This window comes from Rhinoraja longicauda, chromosome 4 (assembly GCF_053455715.1).
Source record: "Rhinoraja longicauda isolate Sanriku21f chromosome 4, sRhiLon1.1, whole genome shotgun sequence".
Classification (NCBI taxonomy): domain Eukaryota; kingdom Metazoa; phylum Chordata; class Chondrichthyes; order Rajiformes; family Arhynchobatidae; genus Rhinoraja; species Rhinoraja longicauda.
In genome coordinates, this window is record NC_135956.1 from 50,797,662 (window position 1) to 50,814,906 (window position 17,245).

Below are 17,245 nucleotides of genomic sequence, written 5' to 3' on the forward strand. Positions count from 1 at the left end.
ACAACCTACTCTTGTGGCACAGTAAATTGGGACATTAGTGGAAAACGTTATAATTGCTGCAGCCCACATCTTGTTAATAAGTAATGTACAGTCAAGCTCTAGGCAGTTGCAACTAAAATGTTTATACTGTCAGCCATCAGTTGTTATTGACACCGCATGTAATTAAATATTTGTACAGGTCAGCAGAAAGCGGACTCTTCGAATTAATAAAAAAAGCCCTGCAATTGGAGCATTTCTGAGACTAATTTCTTTTTGGTCTCGCGATTTCAGACTTTTCTGTTTTAAACTGTTCCATTAATTTCCATGCAAATGTAGCCGCAATCCTGTGATAGAATAAATGGAAAAACCATGCAACCCTCTCGACACTTGATGTAACTCAAAATGTATGTAAGTGCTAATGACCCCCTCCATTAGACATTCGGAGTGGGTGTTAGTTACCGTGACTAGCAGGTCAGTGGATCACAGGAACATTGGCACTGGAAGCTTAGAAATAAGGTGGAACTTAATTGGCAAGGATGAGGAGCAATCAAAGGAACAGAGCTCACTACCACTCAGGGTAGAGGAAGAAGAGTCAATCACAGCCTTCAAAAGGGAATTGGATGGGCACCTGCATGGATAACTTGCATGATTTCAGAGAAAGAGCAAGGAAATGGGACTTAGATTGATCTGTTGGTAGTTGGCAAAATCATGATGGACTGAATGGCCTCCTCCTCCGCTATGACAATTATTCTATGATAAATTATCATACTCTACCCACCATTCCAACTGCTATCCTGATCCTAAGCTCTCCATTCCTTTAATTTCATCCTCTTCCAAGAAATAGAGAACCAATCAGTTCTCCTTGACTAATACTCCCCTCTGCCTGATGGAATTTGTCCTCACCATCAACAACTTCTCTGTTGACTCCATTCATTTTTTTTCAAGTTAAAAGTGTAGCCATATGCACTCGCATGGGTCCCACCTATGCCTGCCTTTTTTGTTGGGTACATCAAACAGTCCTTGTTCCAAACATACAATGGCACCATCCCCCAACTCTTTCTCTGGTTCATCAATGACTGCATTGGGCAGCCTCCTGCATACTTGTTCTGGACCAGCTACACCGAAGCAATGACCAAGAAAGCACTCAAATGCCTCTACTTCCTTAGAAGGCTTAGCAAGTTGGCCATGGCCCCAACAACTCACACCAACTTCGACAGGTGCGCCGTAAAAAGCATTTTATTGGGATGCCTTACAGCATGGTTTGGGAACAGCTCCATCGAAGATGCTAGAAATTGCAAAGAGTTGTGGCCCAAACCATCAAGCAAACCGACCTCCCTTCCATTGACTCCATCTACATTTCACTCTGCCTCAGCAAGGCCACCAGCATAACCAAGGACCAGTCTCACCTCGGTCACTCCCTCTTCTCATCAAGCAGGAGGCACAGATGTGTGAAAATGCACATCTCCAGATTCATGGACAGTTTCTTCCCAGCTGTTATCAGGAAACTGAACCATCCTTTCACCAACCAGAGAATGTCTTGACCTACCATCTACCACTTTGGAGACCCTCGGACTAACTTTTATTGGACGTTACTGGACTTTATCTTACACAAAACGTTATTCCCTTTATCATGTATCTGTACATTGTGGACAGCTTAATTGTAATCATGTATAGTCTTTTCGCTGACTGGAGAACACATAACCAAAAATGCTTTTCATTGTACCTCGGTACATGTGCTAATAAACTAAATTATCAAACTATCAAAACATGCAGAAATCTTTAATTTCATTAACGTTACCACTAACTTCCACGCTGCCCTCAAATTCACCTGGACTATCTCTGACCTCTCTCCCCTTTATTGATCTCTCTTTCGCCATCACAGGGGACAGACTTTTAACTGACGTCTACTATAAGCTCACTGACCCACAGTTACCTGGATTGCACCTCCTTCCACCCTTCCTCTTGCAAAGATGTCATCCCTTACTCCTAATGTCTCCGTCTCCACCACATCTGCTCCCAAGATGGTCCACTCCACTCTAGGATATTCAAGATGTTCTCTTTCTTTAGTAAACGTGGTACTTCCCCTGCTGTCATAGATGGATCCCTCACCTGCATCTCCTTTGTATCCCCTTGCCCCCCAAATGGAACAAGGTTAGCTTTCCCCCAGTTATTACCTTTCACCCCACCAGCCTCCATATCCAACACATAATTTTCTAACGTTTCCGTCACCTTCAATGTGATCCCACCACCAGTCACATCTTCTCATTCCCGCATCTTTCCATTTTCCACCTTGGTTCACTTATCCCTTCCCACTCAAACCATCCCTTACCTATGAACTTTCTCCTGCAACTGCTGGAGATGTAACACCTGCCCCTACACCTGCTCCCTCACAACCATCCAGAGACTACAGAAGCCCTTCCAGTTGCGGCAGAAGTTTACATGCGGCTCCTCTAACATCATCCATTGCATTTGATGTTCCTGATGTTGCCTCCTTTACATTGGTGAGACCAAGCATAGTGACTGTTTCGCTGAGTGTTTGTTCGTTCGGTCCACCAATGTCTGCTGGATTTCCCAGTTGCTAACCATTTTAACTCTCCTTCCCATTTCTAGAATGAGGTCTAGTCCTTCTCCTTTGCCAGAAAACAGCCACATGCAAACTGGAAGAACAGCACTTCATATTCTACTTGTCTAGTTTACAACCCAACGATATGAACATTAAATTCTCCAATCTTAGGTAACTAACCTCACCTCACCTCCCCTCACTTTTATCCCCCCCTCTCTTTCTTGTGTCCCAACTGGATGTGCACCTATTTTTTTCTTTACCCCTTAACCCTTCCGCCCCCCCCCCCCCCATTCCCGTCCCCTTCCACCTATATTCTTTCCTCTGGCTTCACAGTTCATACCTCTTCTATCCGATTTTCTTATCTCACTCTTTTTGTCTTTTCATCTCTGTTCCACCATCCGTCAATCAATAATTTCCCTCACCTACATCTCCTCTCACTTGTAAGACTTTGTCCCGCTCCACCCTCTTCTATCTTTCTCCCATAATCTGTCTTTCTCTATGATCATTGCACCACCAATTCAATACATTGTCCTAGAATCTTCTTCTTCTTGCGTATGGCGTGCACAGCCTAAAGTTGTAGATCAAGGGTGGACATCCAGGCCAGGGCAGTATCAGTTGCTGGGTGGATGGCCTTGATGCCACTAGGGAAAAGCCTCAGTGAGCAGTCATTCACGATGTGTGGGATGGTCTGGTCTGGATATCCGCAGTCGCAAGCAGGGCTGTCTGTCATCCCCCACTTGTGCAGGTGATGGGCTGTTCTTGCATGGAGGGTGTGGATCTTGTTCAGGGTTAGCCATTGCTTGCGATGGAGGTCAAATCCCAGTGGTTTCACTGTGGGGTCTGTGATGACCTCTCCGTTGATGTGTTGGCATCTTTCCAGGCTCTGCGCCACTCAGTCTTGGGGTCAAAGTCTTCCAGGGATTTGGCTGAAGACCAGAAGGGTTTGCGGGACTTCAGGCGCATGTTGGGCAGATTGTTCAAGTCAGCATGGATGGGAAGGTCAGGGTTAGCCTCGATGGTGCACCAATCTTTCAACATCCTCTCCCTTCTCCGTATGCTGGGAGGGGCGATGTGAGAGAGGACAGGGAGCCACTGCAAAGGTGTTGAGTTAAGCGTCCCTGTGATGACCCGCATTGCAGAGTTAAGGACAGTGTCAACTCATTTGGTGTGGCAGCTATTACCTCAAGCTGTTGAGCAAAACTCGGCTGTTGAGTAGACTCGGGCTAAGCTTGCGGTATGGAGAGTGTGTGCATTGGATCCCCAGCTGTTGCCTGCAAGTTTCCTGATGATGTTGATCCCTGTTTTTAGTTTATCAGCGACCCTCTTTATGTGTTCACGATAGGTGAGGTTGCGGTCCAGGGTGACTCCGAGATACTTGGGAAATTCCTCATTCTTCACCGGCTTACCATCGAAGCACACTCGGTGCTTTGCATCGGCGAGCCGATTGCTGAGGTGAAAGGCAGTGACAGTTGTCTTGGATGGGTTGGGACAAAGTCGCCAGAAAATGAAGTACTCCTCCATCCCCTTCAAGTCTTGGGTTAGCACTCTGCTGATATCCTCAAGGGCAGCTCCCTGGTAGGCAAGGGCAAGGTCATCTGCATATGCAAACTTCCTAGAATGCATCAATACCACTCAGTTAAATGATGCACCCCTGAAGTGTTTGAGAGGCTATTATACAGGGTTCAGACCTCAGTTTCCAGTGGCAGCAAGACATAGAAACATAGATAATAGGTGCAGGAGGAGGCCATTTGGCCCTTCGAGCCAGCACTGCCATTCATTGTGATTATGGCTGATCGTCCCCAATCAACAACCCGTGCCTGCCTTCTCCCCATATCCCTTGATTCCACTGGCCCCTAGAGCTCTATCTAACTCTCTTTTAAATCCATCCAGTGATTTGGCTTCCACTGCCCTCTGTGGCAGAGAATTCCACAAATTCACAACTCAATGGGTGAAAAAGTTTCTTCTCACCTCTGTTTTAAATGGCGTCCCCTTTATTCTAAGACTGTGGCCCCTGGTTCTGGACTCGCCCAACATTGGGAACATTTTTCCTGTATCTAGCTTGTCCAGACCTTTTATAATTTTATATGTTTCTATAAGATCCCCTCTCATCCCTGTAAACTCCAGTGAATACAAGCCTAGTCTTTTCAATCTTTCCTCATATGTCAGTCCCACCATCCCAGGGATCAATCTCGTGACCCTACGCTGCACTGCCTCAATTACAAGGATGTCCTTCCTCAAATTAGGAGACCAAAACTGTACACAATACTCCAGATGTGGTCTTACCAGGGCCCTATACAACTGCAGAAGAACTTCTTTACTCCTATACTGAAATCCTCTTGTTATGAAGGCCAACATTCCATTAGCTTTCTTCACTGCCTGCTGTACCTGCACGCCAACTTTCAGTGACTGGTGTACAAGGACACCCGGGTCGCGCTGTACCTCCCCCTTACCTAACCTAACACCATTGAGATAATAATCTGCAAATCCAAAATAATAATCTTGGCCAAAGAATCCTGTAAAGTGACCCATTCATTCACAAAATGCTGGAGTAACTCAGCAGGTCAGGCAGCATCTAGGAGAGAAGGAATTGGTGACGTTTCGGGTCGATACCCTTCTTCAGACTGATGTCAGGGGGGCGGGACAAAGAAAGGATATAGGTGGAGACAGGAAGAGAGGGGGAGAATTGGGAAGGGGAGGGGGAGAGAGAGACAGAGGTACTATTTGTGGGAGTAAAATGTGCACAATGTGACTTTTGTTGTTTCCTGTATTGATGCAATATTTACACTTCTTTAGCTGTTGTGAATGGATGTCAATTACTGGGAAACACTAAAATAAGTGTGTACCGAAACACCTCATCAACCCCAGAGTCGATAACTTTGTCCCTGAGGCTCTGAGGAAGGCACTGCAATGTCATCTTGCTGCAAGATTAAATCAGCAGAAATATGAACATGTCCACGATTTGCTCAGTGATCATTGGCCCACCACAAGTGTTCTAAGCAGACAGGTACCCATTCTTGATGAGGCTGACATCCTGACAAGTTCAGCCACACGAGTCCATAGTTGGAGCATGGTTTGCTTGAGCCATTCTGGCATCTCCCATACCTACACCTCTACTTGTGCCAGGGATATGGAAACACCCTTCCTGAAGATTCCCATCAAATTTGCACACCATCCTTACTTGAAACTATATCATCACTCTTGTTCCAAACGGTGCCATTCAGATAATCTCTGTCAATAGACACAAAAAGCTGGAGTAACTCAGCGTGACAAGCAGCATCTCTGGAGAGAAGGAATGGGTGACGTTTCAGGTCGAGACCCTTCTTCAGACAATGCAATCCTCGCTCAGCACTTCGCCAGAATTCCAAGCTAAAATGTTTAAAGCTCAGGAGCGGGGAGTAGCCACAATCTTTGAGGCAGTGTGAATTGCAATGGACAGTCTTAACTTTACTTTCACGTTTTCAATTAATAATGTGACAGATTGACTGATCTCCAGTATGTACCTAGGCCCCAAGTTCTTTTCAGCTGCAATTAAAAGAAAAAATTCAGACCCTAGAGAAAATGAAAACTGAAGAATATGTTTGGCTGTCAGTTAATATTCACACAGATTAAGTACTGACGGAAAGGGAAAGCCCCCTGTTTCCTTGATGGAAAGGGTTGGTAATTGGAGACTGTAGCAGCAAGCTACAGAGTGGGAAGAAACTGAAGTACTGTTTCTCTGCTCCAGCAAGCAGCGCTTTGCCACTGTTACACCCTCATCTCCCACATGACCTGCCCTTGTTCCTCACATTGATGTTACTGCTGACCCATATAAACACGCACAAGGATCAATGGCGTGGGCAGCAGGCTCAATGGAATGATGCAAATCATTCTCCCAAACTGGGTCTCTTCAGCAGTTCCCCACTGATTCACTGGAGATTGCTACGGACTGTTTTATACTCTCCCTTGGTTGACCAATGACCAAATATTTTTTCAATTTAATGACGATAATTATAGCATCTTTATAAAACTATTTGAAAATTACAACTACAGATTATAATGTTTTATTCTTAAATGTTTACTGTATGTCGTGTTGTTACTTGCGAGCAAAGCACCAAGGCAAATTCCTTGTATGGATACATATTGGTTAATAAAATTTATTCAATTCAATTCAATATGCTCTAAAAATTGCTTATGCATTCAACATATTATTTGACAAGCTTGAATCAAGTATTTTACTATTTGAAAAATATATTTGCTTCCATCACTTTAAATAGTTTTACTGAATTATATGGTAGATCTTCAGTCTACAAACTTTACATGGCAAGAGTAATAATTAAAAGTAAAAATAATCCAGAGTCTTCATAAATAATGAAGATTGCGTTATTTATTTATTAATTCCTCTCTTTCTGGAAAAGCTATTTTTCTGTTGCAATTTCAGGGATAAAAAAAAATCCAGGAAGAGTTCCTAATTTCAGCAAAGAGGTAATTTCTCTCTTTTTGTTGCAGTCCAGTTCCAGCAAGCTCATTAATGAGCTTAATGATCTGGAAATGAGCCCCTTGATGTTTCTAAATGAGTTGATGGTGTCTCTGGCTGCCTTGGGAACAGTGGAATATGGCAAGGGAAAAGGTAAAAAGCATTCACCTGTTCTCATTTCCATGTTCTGCAACACTGTCCATTTCAAGACACACTGCAGAAAAGCAGAGGAATGGAAGCTGTCTATGCAATTTGCAAACTTCTGCAATAAACTTTTTTTTTCCAACTTCAGGTAAATTCAGGTCGATTCTCTTCTTGCTGTTTCTCTTTGTGATGCTTATGTCTTTTTCTCAACTTGTTTCCGTAACATTTCTCCTCATAATCAGTACTCATGCTTCCAATCACCTAACTGATCATTATACAGTCTTCTGTCCAACATCTCGCTCCTTTCCCCCTAGTTTTAATTTGAATGTTGTAACCCCTCCACTCTTTCTTCCCACCCCCTCAGTTACAGAGTCATACAGCATGGAAACAGGCCCTTCGGCCCAACTTGCCCACACAAGTTCTGAGTTAGGAGCCCTGACACGGAACATTCATTGCTTTTTTCTTTTCACAGATGCTGTTTGACTGGATGAGTTCTTGCAGCATTTGTAATTTTGTTGATCACTCTAAAGCCAGTATGTATAATGTGAGTGAGCTGTGCCTCACTGAACAATGTTCTGTCTGTATTATTATTAGAGTGGCCCTGTGGTACATCAGTGGAGTTGCTGCCTCACTTTGCCCAGGTTTGATCCTGCCAACAGGTGCTGTCTGTACAGAGTTTGTCGTACATTCTCCTTATGACCATGTGGGCTTTCTATGGTTTCCTTCCACACTTCAAAGACATACAGGTTTGTAGGTTAATTGGCTTCAGTAAAATCGTAAATTGTCCCTACTGTGTAGGATAGTGCTAATGTATTGCTGGTCAGGTGGACTCGGTTGGCTGAAGGGCCAGTTTCCGCACTGTATTTCTAAAGTCTAAAGCAATTATTAAAACTAGCGAACCTTTTTCCAGCATTAAACAATGAAGTAACAGACACCAAAATTATTACAGCAATTAACATACATTTACCACAGCGAAAATATTCAATGGACAGATGATTCTGAAAGCAAGCAAGCTAAGCCCAAGAGCCATGAGAGTCAAGCGTGTTTAGTTGTCACGTGTACTGAAAGTAGAACAATGAAATTCTTACTTGCTGCAGCAGAACAAGTCTGTAAACACCGAAGGTGTTTATTCACAAAATGCTTCTCTCCTGAGATGCTGCCTGACCTGCTGAGTTACTCCAGCATTTTGTGAATAAACACCTTCGATTTGTACCAGCATCTGCAGTTATTTTCTTATAAGTCTGTAAACACAGTACTTATACATAACACAAAGGAAAGTTCAATAAAAAAACCAGTATTAGTGCAAAACAAAAAATGGCTCCTACACTTCTAATGCCACTGTTTCTCCAATTCTCTGATTCTGCTGAGAATCCATGATCTTAATCATTCTACCAAAGATGTTTTGCTTTTTGGAAATGGTACAGAGAAGATTTATGAGGATGTTGCTAGAACTCGACGGTCTGAGCTATAGGGATAGATTTAGCAGGCTGGGACTCTATTCATTGGAGCACAGGAGGATGAGGGGTGATTAAAGTGTATAAAATCATGAGAGAAATAGATTGGGTAGACATGCAGAGTCTTTTGCCCAGAGTAGGGGAATCGAGAACCAGAGGATGTAGGTTTAAGGTGAAGGGAGAAAGATTGAATAGGAATCTGAGGAGTAACTTTTTCATACAAAGAATGGTGGATGGATGGAACGAGCTGCCAGAGGAGGTAGTTGAGGCAGGAACTATTGCAATGTTTAAGAAACAATTAAATAGGTACATGATAGGACAGGTTTGGAGGGATATGGGCCAAATGCAAGCAGGAGGGACTAGTGTAGATGGGAACATGCTGGTCGGCGTGGGCAAGTTGGGTCGAAGGGCCTGTTTCCATGCAGTTTGACTCTATGACTACCACTGGAGATCAGTGGGGCCCTCAGCTCCGCAATTCCATTTTTAAAAGTCTCCACTGAATAATAAAATATTAAAAGTTTTAATGTAAGAGATAATTAAAGCATGTTAAAATTTACAGCTTTTACAACTGGCAAAGCACCACACAGCTTTGCCACCTGTAAAAGGCTGTCAGAGTGTTTTGAGGATGGAGCCTTTGTACTGTTCTGCCTTAGACTCGGTTGTTACTTAAAACCATGGTGTTAGAATCTGCAATGAGGAAGGGCAGTAGGTTTGGCATAAGTGGCTGTGGGACTCTGGGCAGAGATTCAGGCAGTGTGGAGATGGAAATTGGGAATTAGTTTTGATTTTGTAAGATACAATTCTACAGAATATGTTACTATGTCCTCTAAATAGGCCCAGATAGTATCTTTACACACATATTCATACCTTACACCATAAAGGCATCACTTTGGAACCCATGTGATTTTAAACAATTTTATGCTCCCATTACGACCACAACGCACAATAAATTCATTTCAATGATTAATTGTGGAGCGTAGCACCATAGAAACCATTTTATCATGATGCATCACAGCTTGGTTTGGGAAAAGCTCCTTCCAAGACCGCAAGAAATTGCAGTGAATTGTGGACGCAGCCCAGACCATCACACAATCCAACCTCCATTCTATTTACTCCATTTATACCTCACACTGACTCCGCAAGGCCAGCAACATTAGGAAGGACCAGTCGCACCCTGGTCACTCCCTCTTCTCCCCTCTCCCAAAGGGATAGAAGTGTGAAAATGCACACCACCAAATTCGGGGACAATTTCTTCCCAGCTGTTATCAGGCAACTGAATCATCCAACCACAACCAGAGAGCAGTGCTGAACTACTATCTGCCTCTTTGATGACCTTCGGACTACCCTTGATCGGACTTTGCTGGCTTTACCTTGCACTTAATGTTATTCCCTTATCATGTATCTAAACACTATGGATTGTTGTAATCATATATTATCTTTCTGATGACTGGTTAGCATGCAACAAAAGCTTTTCACTGTACCTCGGTACACGTGACAATAAACTAAACTGACTGAAGATCCTGTTCCTATGTTGTACTGAAAGGCAAGCAGAAGTTAAAGAGAATGAAATTGTATTTGAAAGAATATTGATGTGAATGCATTTAGCTGTCACTTTCAAATCTCAGCGGTTCATAAATGTTCAATAGTTGCTTATGATGAAAGCAGCTGAAAGTTAGTTTGTTTTCATCGACTTTGATGAACTGCCACTTCATTTCTCATAATGAATAACCACTAACTAGAAAAGATTCATTTAATGCTTGTGAATTTATATTAATGACAGCAACTGACATGATGAATTATTAGAAATGCACATTATGTCTGTTATAGTTATTCATGACATTTTCATGGAAATTAATGGATTACCTGTAATGACTTCCATTTAGGTGTTTGGGAAATATTGCTACAAATGGTTATCTGTTAAATACAGTATCTGCAAACAAAAATTAAATGGCTAAATAAGTAAATTGACATCCATTTTAATCTGAGGCATCAACAGGCAAGCTTCCAGGCTGAGTGAAATAAACCAGTTGGATATCAGCATGTCAACTAATTTTGATGCAGCAACACATACTCAGTGTTAATGTCAAATAAATGATAGTGTCACAAAATTGTACATTTAACAAACATGGCAAATACCTCGTAAATAGTGCGTTTTTAGACCAAAGGTCTTTTTGGGCAGCACTCTGATACCCCAAAACACACAGAGAAATGCACACACATTCAGAAATTCGCACATGCACAGAGACATGTTTAAAGAACCACACACACATGCACAGAAAAGCACATGCACAGAAATGTACGCCGCACACACATAGACGTTCATATACAGAGATGTGTGCGCATGCACACAATTACGAATTGATACAGGTGCATGTTCACTAACACCTATATTTATGCACATTGATTCATCCACACACCAGTGGGAGGAGTACTGTCCAGTTTGTTGATATTTATCCATATCCTTCATCCAAGCCATTTGTTTGATTGGGGAAATAAAGCAGGGACCCTCATGCAACAAAGAATTAAACACAAAAGGCTGGAATAACTCAGCGGGAGCATCTCTGGAGAGAAGGATCGAGACCCTTCTTCAAACATCTGCAGTTCAAGAGTCAAGAGTCAAGAGTGTTTTATTGTCATATGTCCCAGATAGAACGATGCCATTCTTACTTGCTGCAGCATAACAGAATATGTAAAGATAGTACATTGTGAACAATATCATAAATGAGAGAGAAAAAAAGTCCAGTGTATATATATACACTTACTCATAAATACACATAAATATATACACACACGCACACATACGTTCACACAAAAAAACACACAATAGTAGTGCAATAATAATAATAATAATAATAGTCTATTGAAGTTCAGAGCTTATTTGAGGTTGTAGTGTTTAATAGCCTGTATGTTGTAGTGTTTAATGGCTGTAGGGAAGAAGTTGTTCCTGTACCTTCTTCCTGAAGGCAGGAGTGGAATGAGTGTATGACCAGGGTGGTGTGGGTCTCTGATGATGCTGGCTGCCTTTTTGAGTCAGCGACTACGGTAAATCCCTTTGAGGCTGGCGAGGTTTAGAGCCGCTGATGGACTGGGCACTGTTCACAACTTTTGCAGTCTTTTTCACTCAGGGGCATTCAATTTGCCAAACCAGGCCGTGATGCAACCAGTCAATATGCTCTCTACTGTACACGTGTAGAAGTTTAAGAGAATCCTCTCTGACATACCAAATCTCTGTAATCTTCTCAGGAAGTCGAGGTGTTGATGTGCTTTCTTTATAATTGCATCAGTGCGCTGGGTCCAGGAAAGATCTTCGGAAATATGCATGCCCAGGAATTTGACGTTTTTGATTCTCTCCACCATCGTCCTGTTGATATAATCAGGATTGTGGGTCCTCATCTTTCCTCTTCCTTCCTCTTCCAAAGTCCACAATCAGTTCATTGGTTTTACTGATATTGAGAGCCAAGTTGTTGTGCTGGCTCTCAATATTTGGTCAATCGGTCGATCTTACTTCTATACTCTTACTCATCACCATCTGTAATTCCTCCAACAGCGGTGGTGTCGTCGGTGAACTTGGAGATGGTGTTTGCACTGTGTCCGGCTACACAGTCATGAGTATAGGGTGAGTAGAGCAGGGGGCTAAGCACGCCGCCTTGAGGTGCTCCCGTACTGATTGGTAATGAGGAAGAAGTGTTTCTGCCAATTCGAACAGACTGTGGTCTGTGGATGAGGAAGTCGAGGATCCAATTGCAGAGGGATGTGCAGAGACCCAGTTCCGTGAGCTTGGTAACCAGCTTTTTTAAATAACATTTACAATACAATAAAACAAAAAAGAACCCACCACCATAATACACAACAAACAAATATACTAAATTAACTACTATACAGCTAAGTTACAATCCTTGTCCAGGATGCATTTAACCTCAGCGGTCCCGGAAATCCCCCGGGTGTCCGTGGACAGCGCGTAGTCCCTCTCTAGTGCCACCTGGTCGCGGACGTAACCCTGGAAAAGGGGCAGGCAGTTGGCTCGGGCAGAGCCCTCTTCCGCTTGGCGCTATGACTTGCGGATGGCCAGCTTGACCAGGCCCAGGAGCAACCCAACCAGGACATCTTCGGCCCTACCCTCTCCCCTACGCACAGGGTGTCCAAAGATGAGGATGGTGGGTGAGAAATGCAGCCAGAAGGCAAGGAGCAGCTCCTTTAGATATTGGAACAGGGACTGCAACCTCACACACTCCATGTAGACGTGGGTCACAGACTCTTCCTGCCGCAAAACTGGCAGGCGGCTGGCGAGTCTGTGAACCGCGCGAGAAACAGGTGGCAGGGGACTCCCCGGTGCAGTACCCTCCACCCCAGGTCCCCGATGGAGAGGGGCAGAATCCCTGTGTAGAGGGACCCCCACCGCGGGGTCCCCTCGTGACCGGAAGGCAACACCGACCGCCACTTAGTGTCCGGACGGTGGACCATGGCGAGGAAGTGCAGGGTGTGGAGGAGGAGCCCGTACAGGACACGCCTCCCTGCGTCTCGGAGGGAGATGAAGGGTGTTGAGGAAATGCGGCTCATGTTATGTGGGACCGGCTCCCGGGAAGGATTACGGCACCTGGGTCCGACGAGTACTTCCGGCTGAGCGGGGGTTTGTTCAGCCGCAAGTACTCCACACGTTTGAGCCCCCCCGACACCCAGCGGGGCGGAACAAGGGCCGGCTGCTCTCACGCCTGGGCCATCACCCTCTGCCCGGTCAACAGCAACCAGGTTCCAGACTCTCAGCAAGTCCCGGTAGAAGCCGGGCATCCCCAGCAGGACAGCACGGCTGACACCCACCATCGGGATCCGCGTACCTGCATGAAGGCAGCGGCCCCGTTGGAAAAAGTGCGTCGCCAGCACGTGCCACCTGGGAGGACGCTCTGAGTACAGGTATCTCTGCAGGGCCCCGAGACGGAAAGCCGCCAACTGGGTGCGAATGCACACCAGCGACTGACCGCCCTCCTCAACTGGGGGACTCAGGACCGCTGCAGAGATCCAGTGCTTTCCGTTGCCCCAGAAGAAGTCCACCAACTTCTTCTGGATGATCTCAGCAAAGGTGACTGATGGGACCAATGTGGTCAATCTGTACCAGAGCAGGGAGGCCACAAGTTGGTTAATGACCAACACCCTGCCCCGGTAGGAAAGTAATCTGAGGAGACCCGACCAGCGCCCCAGCCAGGCGACGTCTTTCAACTCCAGCTGCTGCCAGTTCGCCAGCCAGGTCCCTGCGATGGGACTCGGGTCGATTCCCAAGTCGAGGAGGCGCGTGGTGCTCCACGTGAAAAACCGCATCTCCTCCGGGAGGGAGTCCACCTGCCAGGGATCCACCAAGAGTCCAGAGCATTTCCCACAGTTGATCCTGGCCAAGGAGGCAGCCGAGAAGACTCGTTGGCACTCGCGCATCCTCTGCAGGTTTGCGGGATCGGTGACCATGAGGAACACGTCATCAGCGTAGACTGAGAGGACCACCTCCATGTCCGGCCGTATGGAGGCCACCGAGACACGGGAGACGTACGCCTGAAAAATGTACAGGAGGTTGATGCGAGAACCACCCCCCTTTGACCTCCTGGAGAAGGCACTAGAGTCGGGGTGGAGGTTCCTCCAGGTGTCTACCAAGTCAAAGGAGCCCACGAGCTCCTTCATCTTCACCGACTCCTATCCGCGCTGGATACCGGAATGTTCTCCTTCCTCAAGGGTACAGTTGAAGTCTCCCCCAAGGATCACGCAGTCGCCAGGGTCGATGGAGCTCAACAGGGTAGACACCTCCTGGAACAGGCGCGTCAGCAAAACAGCGCTCCACTCACTTTCCCTTCATTTCCACACCTGCTCGACTCACTTCCCCACTACCTGCCACCCCCTCCCCCCCCATTGCTCCACTTATAGCCTGTCCCCTTTCCTCTCAAATGATTGCAGACTTGCTACAACTTTCATCAAACTTCAAGTGCTCCATTCCACTCTATCAAACCTGGACCCATCAGTGTAGTATCTGTTTCATAGTGACATCCCATGGCCAGGAGTGTTATAATACAGAATAAGAACGTGACACAGCTGCCCCCGTCTGTGCAGTATCTGTTATAGAATGAGACCTGCATAGTGAATTTGGTTATGGATCCAGACCTGGACATGCCCAGAATATTGGATTGGACCTCACAAGGTCTTTGGTTTCTGGTCCCTTGGTTCCTGGCCCCTGGCCTGGGTAAGTTCCAGGTCCCAAGGCCCAGCACTGGATGTAACTAATGCCCAGTGGTGGTTCAAGCATGCAAGCACAAACTCAGTAGGTCATCCTGTCGGCTGACTGCTGCACAAAATGATCAGAGAATCATACTGTAACAGCACAGAAAGAGGCTCTTTGATCCATTGTATTCAAGTCAGCCAATAGTGAATGTATTTAAGATTATAGGAAGGAACTGCAGATGCTGGTTTAAACCGAGAATAGACACAAAATGATGGAGTAACTCAGCGGGACAGGCAGCTTCTCTGGATTGAAGGAATAGGTGATGTTTCAGATCAAAACCCTTCTTCAGACTGAGTATGATGTCTCCCCTGATTCAGTCTGAAGAAGGGTCTTGACCTGAAACGTTACCCATTCCTTCTATCCAGAGATGCTGCCTGTTCTGCTGAGTTACTCCAGCATTTTGTGTCTAATAAAGAATGTAATTATGTGACTCACAGATCTCAGTTAGTCCCACTGCAGGTCACTGCTATTCAAGTGCTCATTAAGGCATTTCATAGACAAATAAAATATATGTCTCAATATTATTTCAGGCAGTCAAATCCAGAACCCATCACCTGTGTAATGTGCAAAACAACTCCTTTTTTAACTCTGAAGACAAGAAACTGCAGGTGCTGGTTTACAAAACAGAAACAAAGTGCTGGAGTAATTCAGGGGGTCAGGCAACATTTCAGGATGACATGGATAGATGACATTTTGAGTCAAGGCCCTTCTTCAATCTGAAACACAGATAATTTAATGCTTTCCCTTTAAATCCTGTCAGTTATTAGTTACTGATCTCTCTACTGAGGGAAGTGGGTCCTTTCTGTTCATCTTGCCTGATCGTGAAACCTATTCCTGTGGGGCACCCACCAGTAACCATGCCACATACAGAAACATTATATCAATAACCACTTCTGCGAATGAAACTAAATCATCATCTGATCCTGGATACGTCTCCATCTCAAAATGTAACCAGTTGTCTGACACCCTGCGTGAATATTAGGAAAATCCAAATGTGCAATATCAACAGGGCACCTTCATCCCGCAACCAAATAATTTCCTCGGGATAATCTAATCAGGTTGTTGAGCTATCAATATCCTCTCCAGAAACCATGATGAGAGTGTCTCTAATGACTCCTTGTCTGTCCAGGTGGTCACACCGAATATCTCTAATGATGCCCTCCAGCATCATGGATTTATAATTTCCTAGATCTGACCTGCTGGTCGTTTTGATTATTGGTACATTAGTCTCCCCCTATTCCATGTGACAATCTGTGATTCTTGCACGCCATTAAATATAGGAGCAAGAAACTAAATCAAACACAGCTCCTATGAACTTGCTCTGCCGAATGCTGCGTGCATCAGTAACCCAATCAAGTTTGGTACCTCTTGTTCTTTCCAGATTGTATCTATGTCCAATTTATCATTTGCAAGTAAACATCCGCTGTATTAATGAGCATTGTTTATAGAAGTGAACACTTATAAAAGTGGGAAGTGTACATGTAGTATGAACTGCCTAAGAACCTAGTGCAGGTACATGGGCAGGGAAAATGTAAGGGAGATTGGGTGAGGTATTTGAGGGAGTAGGTTGACAAGAGGGGAGGTTACATTGGGACTGATCGGCTAAAATGCTTTGGTAAAGAAATTCACCCTCTTTCATTTCAAGATGCAATAATATCGATGAGGCCAAACTCCAAACCTGAGAGGGACAACCCACAGGCTGAATTGCGCAAGGCTGGCCGATATTAGACCTTTAAATAAGCAGGGTGCAATGTTGAAATCTTGGCAAGTCGTCGGAGGCTCTTGGATGAAAATATTTTGGATTGATCTCCTCACCAAATTCACCACAAAACCTAAATCCTGCATAAAACCCAGGCTATACTTAGATGTGGCACTGTTACTCTAGCATAGGAGGTCTATTATTGGTTAGACTTTTTGCCTTCCCAACATCACCACAGTGACCACATTTCATGGTTCTTAATTCATTTTACAATGCTTCAGCATATCCTGCTATTGTATGAAATGCTACTTAACTGTTAGCCCTTCCTTTTCTGATTAGCATTGTCCTCAGCCAAAATATTATGACCACCTGCCTAATATGCTGTTGGTCCTCCATGTGCCGCCAAAACAGCGCCGACCCGCCGAGGCATGGACTCTACAAGACCCCTGAAGGTGTCCTGTGGTATCTGGCACTAAAACATTAGCAGCAGATTCTTCAAGTCCTGTAAGTTGCGAGGTGGAGCCGCCGTGGATCGGACATAGATCCAGCACATCCCACAGATGCTCAATTGGATTGAGATCTGGAGAATTTGGAGGCCATGGCAACACTGTGAACATTTCATCATGTTCCTCAAACCATTCCCAAACAATGTGTGCAGTGTGCATTATCCTGCTGAAAGAGGCCACTGCCATCAGGGAAT